This window comes from Pongo pygmaeus, chromosome 7 (assembly GCF_028885625.2).
Source record: "Pongo pygmaeus isolate AG05252 chromosome 7, NHGRI_mPonPyg2-v2.0_pri, whole genome shotgun sequence".
Taxonomy (NCBI): domain Eukaryota; kingdom Metazoa; phylum Chordata; class Mammalia; order Primates; family Hominidae; genus Pongo; species Pongo pygmaeus.
Window position 1 is genome coordinate 137,068,465 of NC_072380.2, and position 16,043 is coordinate 137,084,507.

Here is a 16,043-nt window from a genome sequence, read left to right on the forward strand (position 1 = left end):
CAGACTTGAATGAGACGCTGGTCAAATGTGTTCCTCAAAGTCAGACTTTCTTCTGAAAGGCGCAGATTCCCTCTCCCTTCAGGCTTGTAGAAATGCTAGCTTCCATGTTGATGGAAAGCTTTAGGGACTGGATGAGGTTTATTTTTATGTTTGTTTGTTTGTGAAAAGGAGATTACATCAGAAAGGGCCTAAAAATAAAGGCCAAATCTCCATCAACAGGGCAGCCACCCATCTGCGCACACCCAGGGGCCTGCAAGCCTCTGAAGACTCATTCAGGTCTATGGCAGAGTATCTTCATTCCGGCTGCTGTTGGAATCATCAGAAGAGCTTTCAAAACTCCCAGAGCCCAAACCACAACCCAATGCAATGACATCAGAAACTCTGGGGAGGACCCAGATGTTAATATTTTTTTAAAACTCACTGGGGAATTCCCATGTGTAACCCAGGTTAAGACCACAGCCACTTCAATTGTCCCCTGATGCCCAGGTTGTACAAGGATGTTGAGCCATCAAAACTCAACAGCAGTGCTCGCTTCAGCAGCACATATACTAAAACTGAAATGGTGCAGAGAAGATTCACATGGCCCCTGCTCAAGGATGACATGCAAATTCGTGAAGCATTCCATATTTTTAAATTTCATGCCATGTATTAAGAAAAATAATAAAAACAAGCCAGGCACAGTGGCTCATGCCTGTAATCCCAGAACTGTGGGAGGCTGAGGTGGGTGGATTACTTGAGGTCAGGAGTTTGAGACCAGCCTGACCAACATGGTGAAAGCCCATCTTTACTAAAAAATACAAAATTAGCCTGGTGTGGTGTTGCATGCCTATTCAAGCAAGAGATTCGCTTGAACCCAGGAGGAGGAGGTTGCAGTGAGCTGAGATGGCACCATTGTACTCCAGCCTGGGCAACAAGAGCGAAACTCTGTCAAGAAAGAAAGAAAAGAAAGGAAGGAAGGAGGGAGGGAGGGAGGGAGGGAGGGAAAGAAAGAAAGGAAAAAAGAAAGAAAGAAAAAGAAAGAAAGAAAGAAAGAAAGAAAGAAAGAAAGAAAGAAAGAAAGAAAGAAAGAAAGAAAGAAAGAAAGAAAGAAAGAAAAGAAAGAAAGAAAGGAGGGAGGGAGGGAAGGAAGGAAATAAAAACAACAACAACAACTCAACAGCAGCCAGCATCACATAGCCTGGGAGGTGGCATCCCTGGCTGTGCCCCCCCAGCATATGAATCCCGCCTCCATTACAATTCTACTTATGAGACCATAGGCATCCACAGAATGCTGAATATTTCTGTGCCTCCAGTTCCTCATCTGTAAAATGGAGATAAAGTCTTCTTTAGGAGTTGTCATGAAAATTAAGTAAGGTGATATATAGAAGGCACTTAGCATCTGGCTGGCACATAATGATTGCCTGGTAGTCATTATTTCTAGAATCTCAGTATTCCATCCTGAGTTAAGAGGTGAAGAGCAAAGAGTGCTTGGTGGCCTGGGAGGAGTTACCTGTAATTTTTCTTTTCTCTTGCTTGCCAGCAATAACCTTTGCCTCAGAGTTTGAGTGGGGTGCAAGAAAACTTGTAAACCTCAGCCTAGTTACAGATTGGCCTTTAAAGACTGTCCCCCAGGGTAAGGTGCAGTGTCTCTGGGTGGTGAATGAGCAGCTGCCCCTGGGGGATGTGTCTTGGTTCCTAGATGTCTTAGGAATGATCAGTCTCCTAGGGGAGGGCATCTGACTATGGATCCAAGGGTTTCCGAGACCTGAGGGGCTACGAGGAAGGAGAGGACCCTTCTGTCTTCCTGACCTTCTGTGCAAGGTCACTATGAGTTCAATTAGGCACCTTGAGCAGCAGGAAGAAGAGATGCTGTGACCCAGCTTCCTTTTTTCTGAGAAGCGGAGAGTCTGAATCATAGTAGAAGTGCAGTGATTCAGATTTTGAGATAAGAAAGGACACATCAAAAACAGTAATCTTCAGTTTTCCCAGAAGCAACTTCTTTTTGAACACATAGTTTACCTACAACTACTAGCTAACAAATCATAGGCTGCTGTGAAGCTTGTTTTATTGGCAAAGGATCAATTCAGCATCTCTGACATATGCCAGGTGCTGGGCATGTAATATGTCATCACGGTAGGCTGAGGCTCGTGGACTAGAAATAAACTGCCCAAGGTCACTCAGTTGGTAAATGCTAGATTCCAGAGACTAGAGTTTTCCTTGGCTCTCCACCTTGAGCACACATCAGAATCCCCTGCAGTCTTGTTGAAACAGATTGCTGGCCCCGCCTCCAGAGTGACTGATTCAGCATGTCTGGGGTGTTGCCTGAGAATCTGCATTCCTAACAAGTTCCCAGGTGATGCTGATGCTACTGATCTGAGGACCACAGTTTGAGAACACCTGCTTTATAGCAGCAGCATCAATTACTATGACTCAGCCATTAAGAAAAAGGGAGGGGAAGTCCTTAAAAATACCTCTTGAAGAGGTGGTTAAGTTTCTCCACTCACCCTCCCTACCCTACACTCACATACACTCCCTACACTCCTCCCTACACTCCTCCCTACCCTCCCTACACTCGCATACACACACACACACTGCTGACACCATCGTTTGTTGCACATATGTATTCTTCAGAGATAGCAGAAGCTTTCTGCTTTGTTGAGATCCAATCACACCCTGAATAATGGCTGAGATCAGCAGACTAAGCTTTCACCAGCCTCCCTTTATTGCCTGCATAAGAGCCTTTTCTTGGGCCAGGTGAGGAAAAGTCCAAGAGAGAGAGAACAAAGTGGCCACACAATGCAACCGGTGCACTCTCAGCCTCTTCAGAAGACCTTGGCAACCAGGGAAGCTTGATTGCAATTTGTGGCTATTAACACAGCTGGGCCTCCGGTGACCTCAGACAGCCTTTTTGGTGATGTTTGTCTGGTTTCCTAGCAACCTGAACATTAAGGAACAGAGGTGTAAACAAACCTGCTGGCTGCACCCTGGCCAGGTATTGGGAAGAATTTCTGCAGCATTGGAAGGGTCTCAGCTGGCAGCTCAGATAATCTCTGTGATCCCATCCACAGGGTGTACATAAAACCACATTCCTGTGTGCCTCCATGACAATTAAAGCCACGCAAAAGCACAATTGCAAAGGATATGGTGTAACAGTGAGCCACTGGCAGAAACCTCAGCTCAGTATGCAATAATCTGAAATAAAACTTGTGTTTTAAAGCTGATGGCTTTGAGAAATATATGTCATGCCATTTTTTAGAAGTCACTCTTGTGAAGTCATTACCATTTGCCCAATAGCATGAAACAGACCAAAGCGGCAGCAAATGCTGTCCCAGTGAGATGTCTAGTCCAGAGAGAGGATGTTGGAAGGGTGGATATTTGAAAAGGAAGTGAGAGTGTGAGCTTAAGAGGCAGCCAAGCATTCAAGCCCCAGCTCTGCCATTTATCAGATGAGTGACCTAATCCTAATATCTATTAGGTATTAGGCATTAGGGAATTAAGCATATCACCTAATTCCCACGTCCTGACCAGCAGCAGGTCCTCTTGTCTCCACCACCACAAGACACCTTAAATCTGCCCAGGTATCTCATCGCTACCCACCACATCCAAGCCATCATCTCCAGTTTGAATCACTGCAATAACCTACTAACCAGTAACCTTGCTTCCATAGTACCCACTCAACAGTCCATTCTCCACCTAGTAGCCAGAGATCTTTTTTCTTTCATTGTGATAAAATACAAATAGTGAAAAATTTACCATCTTAACCATTTTTAAGTGTACAGTTCGGTAATGGTAAGTATAGTCATATTGTTGTGCAACCAATCTCCGAATTTTTTTTTTTTTTTTTTGAGATGGAGTCTCGCTCTGTCGCCCAGGATGGAGTGCAGTGGTGCGATCTCTGCTCACTGCAACTCCCGCCTCATGGGTTCAAGCGATTCTCTTGCCTCAGCCTCCTGAGTAGCTGGTACTACAGGCGAGCACCACCATGCCCAGCTAATTCTTGTATTTTTAGTCGAGATGGGGTTTCACTATGTTGGCCAGGCTGGTTTCGAGATCCTTACCTTGTGGTCTGCTCACCTCAGCCTCCCAAAGTGCTGGGATTACAGGCGTGAGCCACTGTGCCAAGCCAGAACTTTCTCATCTTGCAAAATCGAAACTCTGTACCTATTCAGCAACTCCTCATTTCTCCTTTCCTCCAACCCCTAACAACTACTATTCTATTTTCTGTTTCTATAAAGTTGAGTACTCTAGGTACCTCATATAAGTGTATTGATTCAGTGTTTGTCCTTATTTCACGCAGCATAATGTACTCATCCATGTTGTAGACTGTGTCAGAATTTCTTTCATTTTTAAGGCTGAATAACTGTCCATGGTGCGTATATCACATTCTGTTTATTCATTCTTCCATTGATGGAAATTCTGGTGGTTTCCACCTTTTGGCTATTGTGAATAATGGCACTATGAATATGGGTGTACAAATATCTCTCTGAGACCTTGCTTTCAATGCTTTTGGATATATACCCAGAAGTGATATTGCTGGATCATAAGTAAGTTCTATTTTTAAATTTTTGAGGAACTGCCTACTGTTTTTCTTTTCTTTGAGATGAAGTTTCACCTCTTCCTCCCAGGCTGGGAGTACAGTGGCGCGATCTCGGCTCACTGCAACCTCCGCCCCCAGGTTCAAGAGATTCTCCTGTCTCTGCCTCCCAAGTAGCTGGGATTATAGGCACCCACCACCAAGCCTGGCTAATTTTTGTATTTTTAGTAGAGACGAGGTTTGGCCTTGTTAGCCAAGCTGGTCTCGAACTCCTGACTTCAGGTGATCCACCCACCTCGGCCTCCCAAAGTGCTGGGATTACTGGTGTGAACCACCACGCCCACTGCACCATTTTACATCCCCACCAACAGTGCAGAGTGAACTTTTAAAGAAAGACCTCGGCACTGTTGACATTTTCGGCTCAACACGTGTTTGTTGTTTAGTAGCATCACTGTCCTCTACCCACTGGATTCCAGTAGTACCTTTCCCCTTCCTAATTGTGACAGCCGAAAATGTCTCCAGGCATTGCCAAATGTTCCCTGGGGGACCCTGGTTGAGAACCACTGAATTTAATCTTAGCTCTCCCCAGCTTAAGCCTCCCATTGCCCTGAGGATAACATCCAAACCCTCTCATAGCTGACAAAGTCCTCGAGACTTCTTGGACCTCATCTCCTTCCACCTTCCAGGCACTCACTGGGTATTGGCCACAGTGACTATCTCTAATCTCTCAGACACAACAAACAAGCTTATTCCTACCTCAGGGCCTTTGCGCTTGCTGCTCCCATCACCTAAACACCACTCCTGGGTTTCTGCATGGCCAGGAACTCCTTACCATTCACACCTCAATTCATATGCCACCTCCTCGGGGAGGCGTTCTGCGATCACCCAATCCCAGCAGCCACTCTCCCAACTGAGTCAGCCACAGTGTCTTGATGTTAAAGACTTTAAGAAATATATAAGTCATAGAATTTTTTAGAGAACACAATGTTGTGGTCATTTTCTTCGATGTCTTTATCACCATCTGTGATGTTCATGTTTTTGCTGTTTTTTGTTTTGTTTTTTTAGAGATGGGGTCTCACCATGTTGCCCAGGCTGGAGTGCAGTGGCTATTCACAGGCATGATCACAGCTCACTACAGCCCTAATTCCAGAACTCATTCCTCCAACTCACTCCTCCCACCTCAGCTTCCTGAGTAGCTGGGAATACAGGCACATGCCACTGTACCCAGCCATGTTCACGTTTTTATTATTTATGGAATAAAATATAATTTATTGCCCAAATTAGGATATTTTGGGAATGAAAGGGCATGCTAAGAATGGTTAACAGGTGTTAATAATCCCAGGAAAACCAGGGACCTACTCTCACTAATTATCCATCTCCAGGCTAGGAATTAGGCTCCTGGAGAGCAGGGAGTTGGTCTGTTTTGTTCATCGTGTATCCCCAGCACCTACAATGGTATTTGACATGCTGTAGAGCTCAGTAAATATTGATGAAAAGATGGCAAAACTTTCTGACTTCAATTACTTCAACTATAAAAATGGGTGTGATAACTATGACAACCTAGAAACTGTTGTGAGGACTAAATGATTATCACAAATGTGCCAGCTGAGCCTCAATAGAGTGTTTATTTCCTTCTGTGCTATTGCCATGGAGAAGTAAAGAGCTGGGCTGGTCATAGTGGCTCACACCTGTAATCCCAGAACTTTGGGAGGCCAAGGTGGGCGGATCAGAAGTCCAGAAGTTTGAGACCAGCCTGGCCTACATGGTGAGAATCTGTCTCTACAAAAAATTAACCAGGCATTGTGGCACATGCCTGTAGTCCCAGCTACTTGGGAGGCTGAGGTGGGAGGATCACCTGAGCCCAGGAGGCGAAGGCTGCAGTGAGCCATGATCATGCCATTGCACTCCAGCCTGGGTGAGAAAGCGAGATCTTGTCTCAAAACAAAAAAAAAAAAAAAAAAGAAAGAAAGGAAAAAAAAGAGGAGAACTTAACCCTGGAAGTGGAATTCCAGAACTGGATGTGGTGGTCTAGTCCAGATTCACTATCCCAGCCCAACATGAGAGTCGCCTGGGTGTGTTTATAAAAATACCAGTGCCCAGGCTCACTCTCGGCCAAGAGAAATGGCATCTCTGGAGGTGAGGCTTGGGCAGGCTGATGGTTTTTAAAGTTTCCTGGGGGATTTAGACACACAAGGAGGGCTGAGGCCTCTGGATTAGGTTAAATCTACAAATTCAAAAAAGAGGAATCAGGCCCAGAAAGGGGGCCTGCCCACAGTCACACACTCCACATGGAAGAATCTGCACTGGATCCCACGTCTCCTGGCTCCTAGTCAGTCCACTAGGAGCCAGGAGACCCACTCTATCAGATGCCTTCTCCCAGCGGTGTAACTTTTCAGCCTTGGAAAGATCCCGGGGACATTCTATGGGAGGACCCAGGCTTGCTGAGGAGCCCCAGTCTTCATCTGCAGGAGCAATGAGCCAAGTTCAAAGCCAGGTTAAGCATCTTGTCAGATGACCCTGATCATCGTGCCCCTCCCAGCTCTCAGCATGGGGCTGTGGTAGACAGCCTCCATCTGCCCCTGCAGGCCCAGCCTCCAGATTCCCTCTGCACCCTCTCCACCTCCTCTATGCCTAAGGAGGCTGGCCTCTGAGCTCTGTGTCATCCATATTTCTCTGCCTTCTAATTCAGTTCAGCCAATGGGTGAGAGGAGAGTGGAAATGACGCTGGATTCTGGGAGGACGACCTAGTCAGGTGACTCCAACACCCCAGCTGACTATTTCACACAGTCAGTACATAGTAAATATCCTTCCTTTCTGACTCATGACAAGACGAGGGTAAAATCTGTCCAATGCTTGCAGGAGGAAATGGAAATTAGTCTATATTTATAGCACAGCACTGACACAGAAGAATCATTTAGTAAAACAGAACAACAAAAATAAAAATCAGCTTTGTTCTCTGTTCCCTATGTTTATTGTTCTTGTGAATTATATTTTTCTTCTCTGGTACAGGGCCACCTTCATTTTCCTTTTTCTAATTTTGTTTCTTTAAAAAGCCATTCTGAGGCTGGGTGCAGTGGCTCACACCTGTAATCCCAGCAGTTTGGGAGGCCAAGGCAGGTGGATCACCTGAGGCCAGGAGTTCAAGACCAGCCTGCAATGTGATGAAACCCTGTCTCTACTAAAAATAAAAAATTAGCCTGATGTGGTGGCATATGCCTTGTAACTCCAACAACTCAGGAGGCAGAGGCAGGAGAATCACTTGAACCCGGGAGGCAGAGGTTGCAGTGAGCCAAGATCACACCACTGCACTCCAGCCTGGGGGATGAAGCGAAACTCCATCTCAAAAACAAACAAACGAACAAACAAACAAAAACCATTCGGGGCTTTTTGACAACTTCTTGAGGGGCTTTCAAAGGGCTCCTGTAATTAGAGTAATGCTTTTCCCACTGTTTGGAAAGTGGCTTTCCAGGGACAGTGTACTAGAGCTGGACCCGAAGGAAGACACATGTGATCCCAGCTCCCCAAGCTTACTCAACAACCCAGGTCAGCAATGGCCCCTCCTCAGAAGTGCCTGGGGCTATCCCAGACATCCTGGGACTTGCTCACCTGCCATCTGCTGCAGAAACTTGGACACTTGGATAGTTGTCCAAGAACACACAGAAGCTGTGCATTGACCCCAGAGGAGCCCAGCCTGTTCACTTCCTACTCCACCAACTTCCATGACCTCAGTAAGTTTTCCTTCCAGGTCAAACTGGGAGACAAGTCGCCAAATCTCTCCAGACCTCAGTTTACTCATGTGTAAAGTTGGAATAGTGATCGTGTTTACTCTGAGGACCACTGGCAAATAGTCAACTCTGACTTGGGTTTCTGGCCCTGAGGAAGAGAGTGGCTTTGTGAGGATTGGCAGTAATGAACGCTGAACTCATGGCACATAGTAGGTGACTGATATATAGTAGTTACTATTATTTCCTAAGGTTTCGAGAGTGTTGAATATCATAATATGTAAACATAACCAGTTAATGCTAGAAACATAGTAGCTGCTCCATAAATGATACAATATATTCAGAAGCAGGTCTAAAAATATCTGTGAAGAAAGCTTATTAAGTAGTGTACCCTGCCTGCATTTGACCTGGATTATTCTAACTCTTCTGTTGCCCTTGGACAGTATCCTCTGGGGTCCCCTTTTGTCCCCGACAGACATAGAGTACGAGTGATGACAAGACCCATCAAGAAAGTTAAATTTTTCATTAACTATAGAAAATGTGAAATGATAGACATTTTGCAAACCTTATTTTGAATTCTAAATTAGTTGAAAGCTGGAGTGCAAATTTGGAAGCGAAGTTTTGTAGCCTTGATTTGTGAATTGTTACAGTCTTCATATTGCTTTTCGTAGGAGATGTTGCTTTTTGGAGCACTGGAGCAGGAGGCAAGGGGCTTGGGCTTTCTCCTGGCCCTACCCTGAGGTATCTGTGTGACTTTGGGGCTCTAGTTTCTCACCTGTCACCCAAGGGGGTTGAGCTAGATAGTAAGCGTGTGACTTTCCATTTCCCTAAAACTTTGACATGCTGGGGGAGGAGGGCGTGCTACTACTGACAGTGAAGTCCCTGAACCGGTGAGGTGAGATGGACGTTAGGTCCACCACAGACCCAGGGAAGGGTCCCCCCAACTAAGAATCCTGGAAAACTGGAGGTGGGGAGGGGAATGGTAGTATGGTGGGGTGTGAGGAAGTTATGGGGTCGTGGTGGCAGCAGTTGGCTCTCAGGGCATGACCAACTGGGGCAAAGGCTGAAGAGAGAGTTCAAAAATAGAAGCAGAGAAGGGCAATAGGTTTAGTCATGTGGACATCCTTGGCCACTTTGATAAGCACTCTTTAGTAAAAGCCTGACTGAAAGGGGTTCAAATGAGACTAGAAAGAGAAGAATTAGAGACAGTTAAACAAATTTTGGAGGATTTTTGCTGTAGATCTAGAAAATCATTATTTGGAGTAAAAGAGATCTCTATAAACACTTAGAACAGGGATTGTCATGTTGTAAGTGCTGACACATGTCAGCCACTACTGATTATCTATGTCCCCATTTGATCCTCATCACACTCCTGAGAGGCCCAGAGGTCAAGGTTTATCAGAGTTTGACCAGAGAAAACTGAGGCAGATGAATACAATGACTTACTCAAGGTCTCGCCCCTAGCCCATTGGATTATCCATTTAGGCCACACGTGTCTGTTGACTGCCTGCTCTAAACTGAGATAAACAGATCAGGAAAGAGTAGAGCTGGAGCTAGGCCTCCTGGTCAGAAGATCAGTTATTTCCCCAATATACTAGGTGAAAGTGCTTAGCATGTTTTAACTGATTTTTGCTGTTAAATATGTGAGTTACAAATCATCAAGGTGACGCAATTCCTTGAGTCTTCAAAGAGTCATCAATCTCGTTACTAGCTACATTTATTTGACCTTCATTTTTAAAAATATGTAAATAACACCTCCTACTAGAGGCCAGAAACTACCCTTTGTGTTATGTTTTTGAGCTTCTCTGAAGTGGAAATCAACAGTCCTAAGGATGGAGCTTTCCTCTTATAAAGGGTCACCAGCATTTCCAGACTATGACTTTGGGCTCTAGAAAGCCACCATAGTTGGCCTCTTGGCAGACTCCAGAGAACGAGATTAATTAGTAATCACTCCTGGGTTTGTTTAGACACATGAAAAGCCATCCTTTGGGAATGGGGCTGAAATTCTCAGTTCCTCAGCCATCCCTCACTGCCAAAGAGGCAGAATGTAATCAATTTCCTGGAATCGAAAAGATTGAACATCTGAGTACAATCCATCTTCCTGAACTTTATTACCAATGTTCTCTTTCTCAACCTCTTGAGTAATCCAATTTTGCTGGACAAGGAAATTGAATATAGAATCAGAGAAGAGGCACCAATCAATCTCCCTCCCACCAACACTACCACCCAATGCTGTCTAGAGGCAGAGATACACTTAAACTCATTCAAATACAATCCTTCCTTAGGGAGTTTAGGGAGCTATATAGCACCCTACACAGCTTCCTTGGGATCCATATCCACCAGAGTCCCTTCTCTAACATAGAAGTGAACAGCCAGAGGCAAGGATGGGCTTCCTGGCTACTAGCTAAGCTGAGATTTCAACCCCAGGTGGTGCTTTCCAAGCCTTTCTGCCTATACCACAGCCCAGTGGTTACAGGCACAGGCCACGGAATAAGCCAGGCTAGATTCAATTCCTGGAGCCGACACCTACTTTCAGTTTGCCTTTGGGTCCTGGATTTCAATTAAGACCCACCTGAAAGGGTTGTACACATTGAGGAAGGCAATGTGTGCTGTATAAACTTCTAGCATAGTTCTAGCACTTAATAAATCAATGTAATAAACATTCATTACTATTGTTGTTTTTACACATATGAGAAGAACCAGATAGAAACAGGAAGATTACAACAAACTCAGTTTAAACATTCATCCCTGGCTAAACATGTCACCTCAATTTAACTCTCTACACCGCTAAAGATGGTGCATGTTGTATTCATATATTACCATGTGTGTGGACTCTGGAACTGGTGCTGCCTTAGAACCACAGCCCTCTGGGACCAGCAGCCTTGCAATTTCAATATGGACCCTGTGTCGTTCCTCCTCCCTTAGAGCACAAGCTTCTTTTCCCCTACTATACTTCTGGTGGTCTATGTTATAGGCTGAATTATATCTCCCCCAAATTCATATGCTCAAGCCCTAAACCCCAGTACCTCAAAATGTGATCATATTTGGAGATCGGGTCCTGAAAGAGGCTATTCAGTTAAAATGAGGCCATTATAGTGGGCCCTAATTCCATTTCACTGGTGTCCTTATAAGAAAAGAAAATCTGGACACAGAGAGATACCAGGGATGCATGTGCCCAGAGACCACGAGAGGATACAGGGAGACGCCGAGGAGAGACGCCTCAGTAGATAGCAAACCTGCCAACACTTTGACTTTGGTTTTCTAGTCTCCAGAACTATAAGAAAATTAAGTTCTGTTGTTTAAGCCACCCAGTCTGTGATATTCCATCATGGCACCCCCGATGACTAAGACAGTCTATTTATTTCTCCCAACATCCAGACTCATCTATGACATCAACTCACGAGTTGAGATCTAACATGCTGACTCATTTTCTGGTGGCTTTAGAGATTCCATTACCGGCCAGCTACACTTAAGGGACCATTCAACAGTGGTAGGGAGGGAAGAGCCACAGCTCTGGAGAGCACTCTTTTCTTCTGGTCCGTTATTTTCCCTGAAGAGACCCCTGACGCCTAAAGGTAAGGCAGGAACACTTTCTGCTTATTCCCATCCCAGCTTCTTCCCATGGCCAGGAGCCTTCCGCACCGCACCTTCATTTCCAGTCACTTCCCAGGAACTTGCCTCTCATGAATAGGCACCAAGCCTCCCACAAAAGGAATTCACAGTTTCCAGTCCCAGTTCCCACACTGAGCAAAGTGTTTCACATCAGAGGCACTGCGGGGGGCTCCACAATGTAGCTGTAACCTTCACATACAAACTCCTCATCATCACCCTCCTGGATGTGCACAAGTCTCCCATATACCAAACATTGCACTGAGCAACCCTGGGGGAAGGGGACAAGTGCACGGAGCACAATGTGAAGAGCACATGCTAGGGCTGTGCAGTGCACAATCTGCACAGCTGTACAAATTGGCCCTGGCAGAAACTATGTCTTGTACGATTCATTACCCTCCCGGCCTCATGCTGAGCAACTAAAATGCCCTTTATAAATATTATTGATTCACTGGCATTTCTAAGTGAAGTGTTTTCCTTCAAAGAGAAAAACAGTAAAAGTTAACAAGGAAAGAAAAAAACTCTGGTGAATATTAGATAAATACTGCAGCTCCTTGGATCAGATCATGTCCACTCTGGATGTTGGTAATTGCACAGTAGGGATAAAACGACCTAATTTATGCAGTCGTCTCTGGGAATGGAAGGGATTAGGTGCTACTTGAGATTTTGATGTTCCTCCTTTCTGTCCATGTACGAGCATCGCCTTATAATACTTATAATAACTTTGCCCCTTTCATTTTTTCCACTTAATGACATTGTTCTCCCCAGATTGCTGCTTTTCATTAGGAACCAATAAGTACCTACAGATTTATTGAGTTAGTAACAATGATTGTCTTGTTCCTTAGACCTTCCATAGATGAGCCAGTGCAAGATCATATTGCCAAGGTCGAGATCAGGAGGGTGTCAGAGGAAAGAACTTTCCTCGGTGCCTACAGGGCACGCACCACTTCCTAGGACTGATCTATAGGTCACGAGGCCTGTTTGTTAGAGGAGAGGAGTAGAACTGTCAACCAGCTGCACTCCAGCCTGGGTGACAGGGCAAGACTCTACCTCAAAATAAATAAATAAATAACAACACTAAACATCCATAGGGGTAAAAATGAGGTAAAATGGGGTAAAAAATGTCAACCAACCGTCTTTCCCTGTACACCAAATACCTAGACATCAAAATTACAACCAGAGCTTGCTTGATGACTGGGGATGCCAAGTTGGAGTGCTTGCAGGTGGATACATAACAGGATATACCAACCCAAGAATAGGGACAGTGGCAGCAGACATGCTGCAGGATGGAATTTGAAAGGCTCAGCCTGCTCCTGGCACTTCCAGGTTTTTTTTCTTCTGTTCCTCAGCCTGTCTCTCACTTTCGATTCATATACTCCTTCACTACACTGTAAAGTACAAGTGAATAGATTCCAAAGATTCTGCTTTGTCCCCTTGGGATTACTCCCAGTCGTGCCTGAGTACAAGTTCTTGTGGCCCCAAGCCCTCTAGAGCCTCATCCACAGATGATTGCTTGGTTTGCTCCTAACCTCCAGGTGTGGGTTTTCCCAACTTGATTCCCAAAGGGAAACTTTTCATCTGGGTTCCAGGGAAACATTAGGCTTGCCGCCCCAGTTCAGTGTCTCTTTCCTGCTTTTTTTTTGTTTTGGTTTGGTTTGGTTTTTGAGACCGAGTCTTGCTCTGTCGCCCAGGCTGGAGCACAGTGGCATGATCTCAGCTCATGGCAACCTCCGCCTTCCAGGTTCAAGTGATTCTCCTGCCTCAGCCTCCCGAGTAGCTGGGATTACAGGTGCCTGCCACCAGGCCTGGCTAATTTTTGTATTTTTAGTAAAGACAGGGTTTCACCATGTTGGCCAGGCTAGTCTTGAACTACTGACCTCAAGTAATCCACCCACTTTGGCCTCCCAAAGTGCTGAGATTACAGGCATGAGCCATTGCCTCTAGCCTTTTTCCTGCTTTTAAAGAGCTGGTGTGAAAGAGTGTGAGACAATGCCTGCTTGGCACAATTAGATGGTCTATAACGTTGGTTTCCTTTTCCAGGAGTAATAAAGCATGTTTAGTACCTCTGTGCTATGATCTAAACATCTGTGTCCCCGCTCAGAATTCAAACATTGAAACTTAGTCCCCAAGATGGTGCTATTAAGAGGTGAGGCCTTTGGGAGGTAATTAGGTCCTAAGAGCTCCACCCTTGTGAGTGGGATTAGTGCTCTTATTAAAGAGGCCTGGGGGAGCCTGCTCATCCCTTCCGCCATGTGAGGACACAGAAGGTGCCATCTGGGAGGAGTGAGCCCTTGCCAGACTCCGAATCTACTGGTGCCTTGATCTTGGACTTTCCAGCTGCCAAAAGTATGAGCAATCAAGTTCTGTTGTTTGTAAATTACCCAGTCTAAGGTATTTGTTACAGCAGCCTGAATGCATATCATATATATAGCATTATCAAAGGGAAAAGGGGACAGGTGCAGATGTCCCCAGGAGAGCTTTTGTTGAGTAATTGGAGGAATGCAAACCCCAACCCAATCTCAAATTCTAACTAAGAATCAAAGTGTGGCAACTGTGTGTGAGGGAGACCTGGAGCGGCAGCTGTGCCTTGGATGTGGATTCTCAGAGACAGCAGTGTTGACGCCTTGCTGGACTAATCCGTGACCACCCACTATGGCAGTGACAGTGATTTACTTTCCCAGCTAATGTGAACGCTCTGGTAAGATTGCATTCCAACAAAACCTCTAACTCAGAGCTGCAGAGATGCTCAAGAATCCAACAGAAAGTCCGCTTTGATATAAAGCATGTTCCAAGGCAGTTGGCTATCTTTGCCTCCTGTCCTGGAGAGCAATAACCAGGCCTTATGTTCACTATCCTGAGATGGAGGAGAGAATGTAAAACAAAATAGAATTGTTGGCTTTTACTTTTCTTTGTTTTCTTTTTCTGTGAGACAGAGTTTCACTCTGTTGCCCGGGCTGGAGTGCAATGGTGCGCAATCTTGGCTCACTGCAACCTCCACCTCCCAGGTTCAAGCGACTCTCCCGCCTCAGCCTCCTGAGTAGCTGGGATTACAAGTGTGCACCACCATGCCTGGCTAATTTTTTGTATTTTTAGTAGAGACAGGGTTTCACCATGTTGGCCAGGCTGGTTTTGAACTCCTGACCTCAGGTGATCCACCTGCCTCGACCTCCCAAAGTGCTGGGATTACAAGCGTGGGCCACCCTGCCTGGCCAGCTTTTACTTTTCAGTGAGAAACGAAATGTACAAGGCATTCCAAGGGAACATTTTACCCATATGCATCCAGGACCCAATGCAGAGGCCACCAGCCCCTCCTGTAGCCTCAGAACTGTGAGTCCATCTCTGTAAACAGGTAAGGCAGCTGGAGATGCACTGGTGCCACCCATTCCATCTGCAGCCCCCAAGCTTGAAAGTGGTTGGCATGGAAAAGGAATAACCCTTACCTTTAGGAACAAAGAGAGGTGGAGTCCAAGGACCTTTCCAATACTATCTGAGCTGTAAACACAAAGCTGTAAACAAAGCTATTTATGGAGCACCTCTTACGTGTTGACACTAGGCTGGCCACTGGGTATGTGTAATCTCATTTGATCTTCAGATAACACAGAGGGGTCAGTGGTATTATTATCCCCATTTTCCAGAGGGAAGACTGAGGCTAGCAGGGGTAAGCTGTTGATTCACCCAAGATCACTCAGCTAGGAAGTGGCTCGAGCAGGATTTGGACTCGGATCCATCTTACACTTCCCATTCGGGCTCTGCTGTCAGTGCCTGCAAGAAAGGGTCTGTGGCAGCACGGATTACATAAGGCTTCCAAAACTTCATAACCTCCCTGTGCTTGTTATTTTTGTCTCTCAGCTGTCTGTGTCCCCACTGTGACAAGTTGAGAATAAAAAATCTTCAAACAAGAGGAGTCCATCTGCTTGTCTTTAGAGGCAGCAAGAAAATAAATCTCTTGATCAGCAAGGCCACAGTGGGGAAAGGTAGCCTCTAAGGGGCGAGGGTCTAGAGCCTTTGGAAAGACAGCAAGAGAGAGCCCTGGAGTCAGGCCAGGAGGAACTGTACCCCTCAATGGTAGGGACTCAATGGTAGAAAGACGTGTACTAAAAGACATAAAGAAATATTCATGTAGAGCAAAGAGGATCAAAGGTACACTGAGAATTGAGGGGCCCTGGTCATTTCGTGGAAATTAGTATAACACATATGCA

At 45.5% G+C, this 16,043-nt stretch overlaps 1 non-coding gene across 1 annotated transcript; it reads left to right on the forward strand.

Annotated features, from left to right (window-relative positions):
- Positions 1-524: 524 nt before the first annotated feature.
- Positions 525-631, forward strand: LOC129043242 (U6 spliceosomal RNA). Its single transcript, XR_008504348.1, has one exon. It is a non-coding gene; the product is annotated as a U6 spliceosomal RNA (small nuclear RNA).
- Positions 632-16,043: the final 15,412 nt, after the last annotated feature.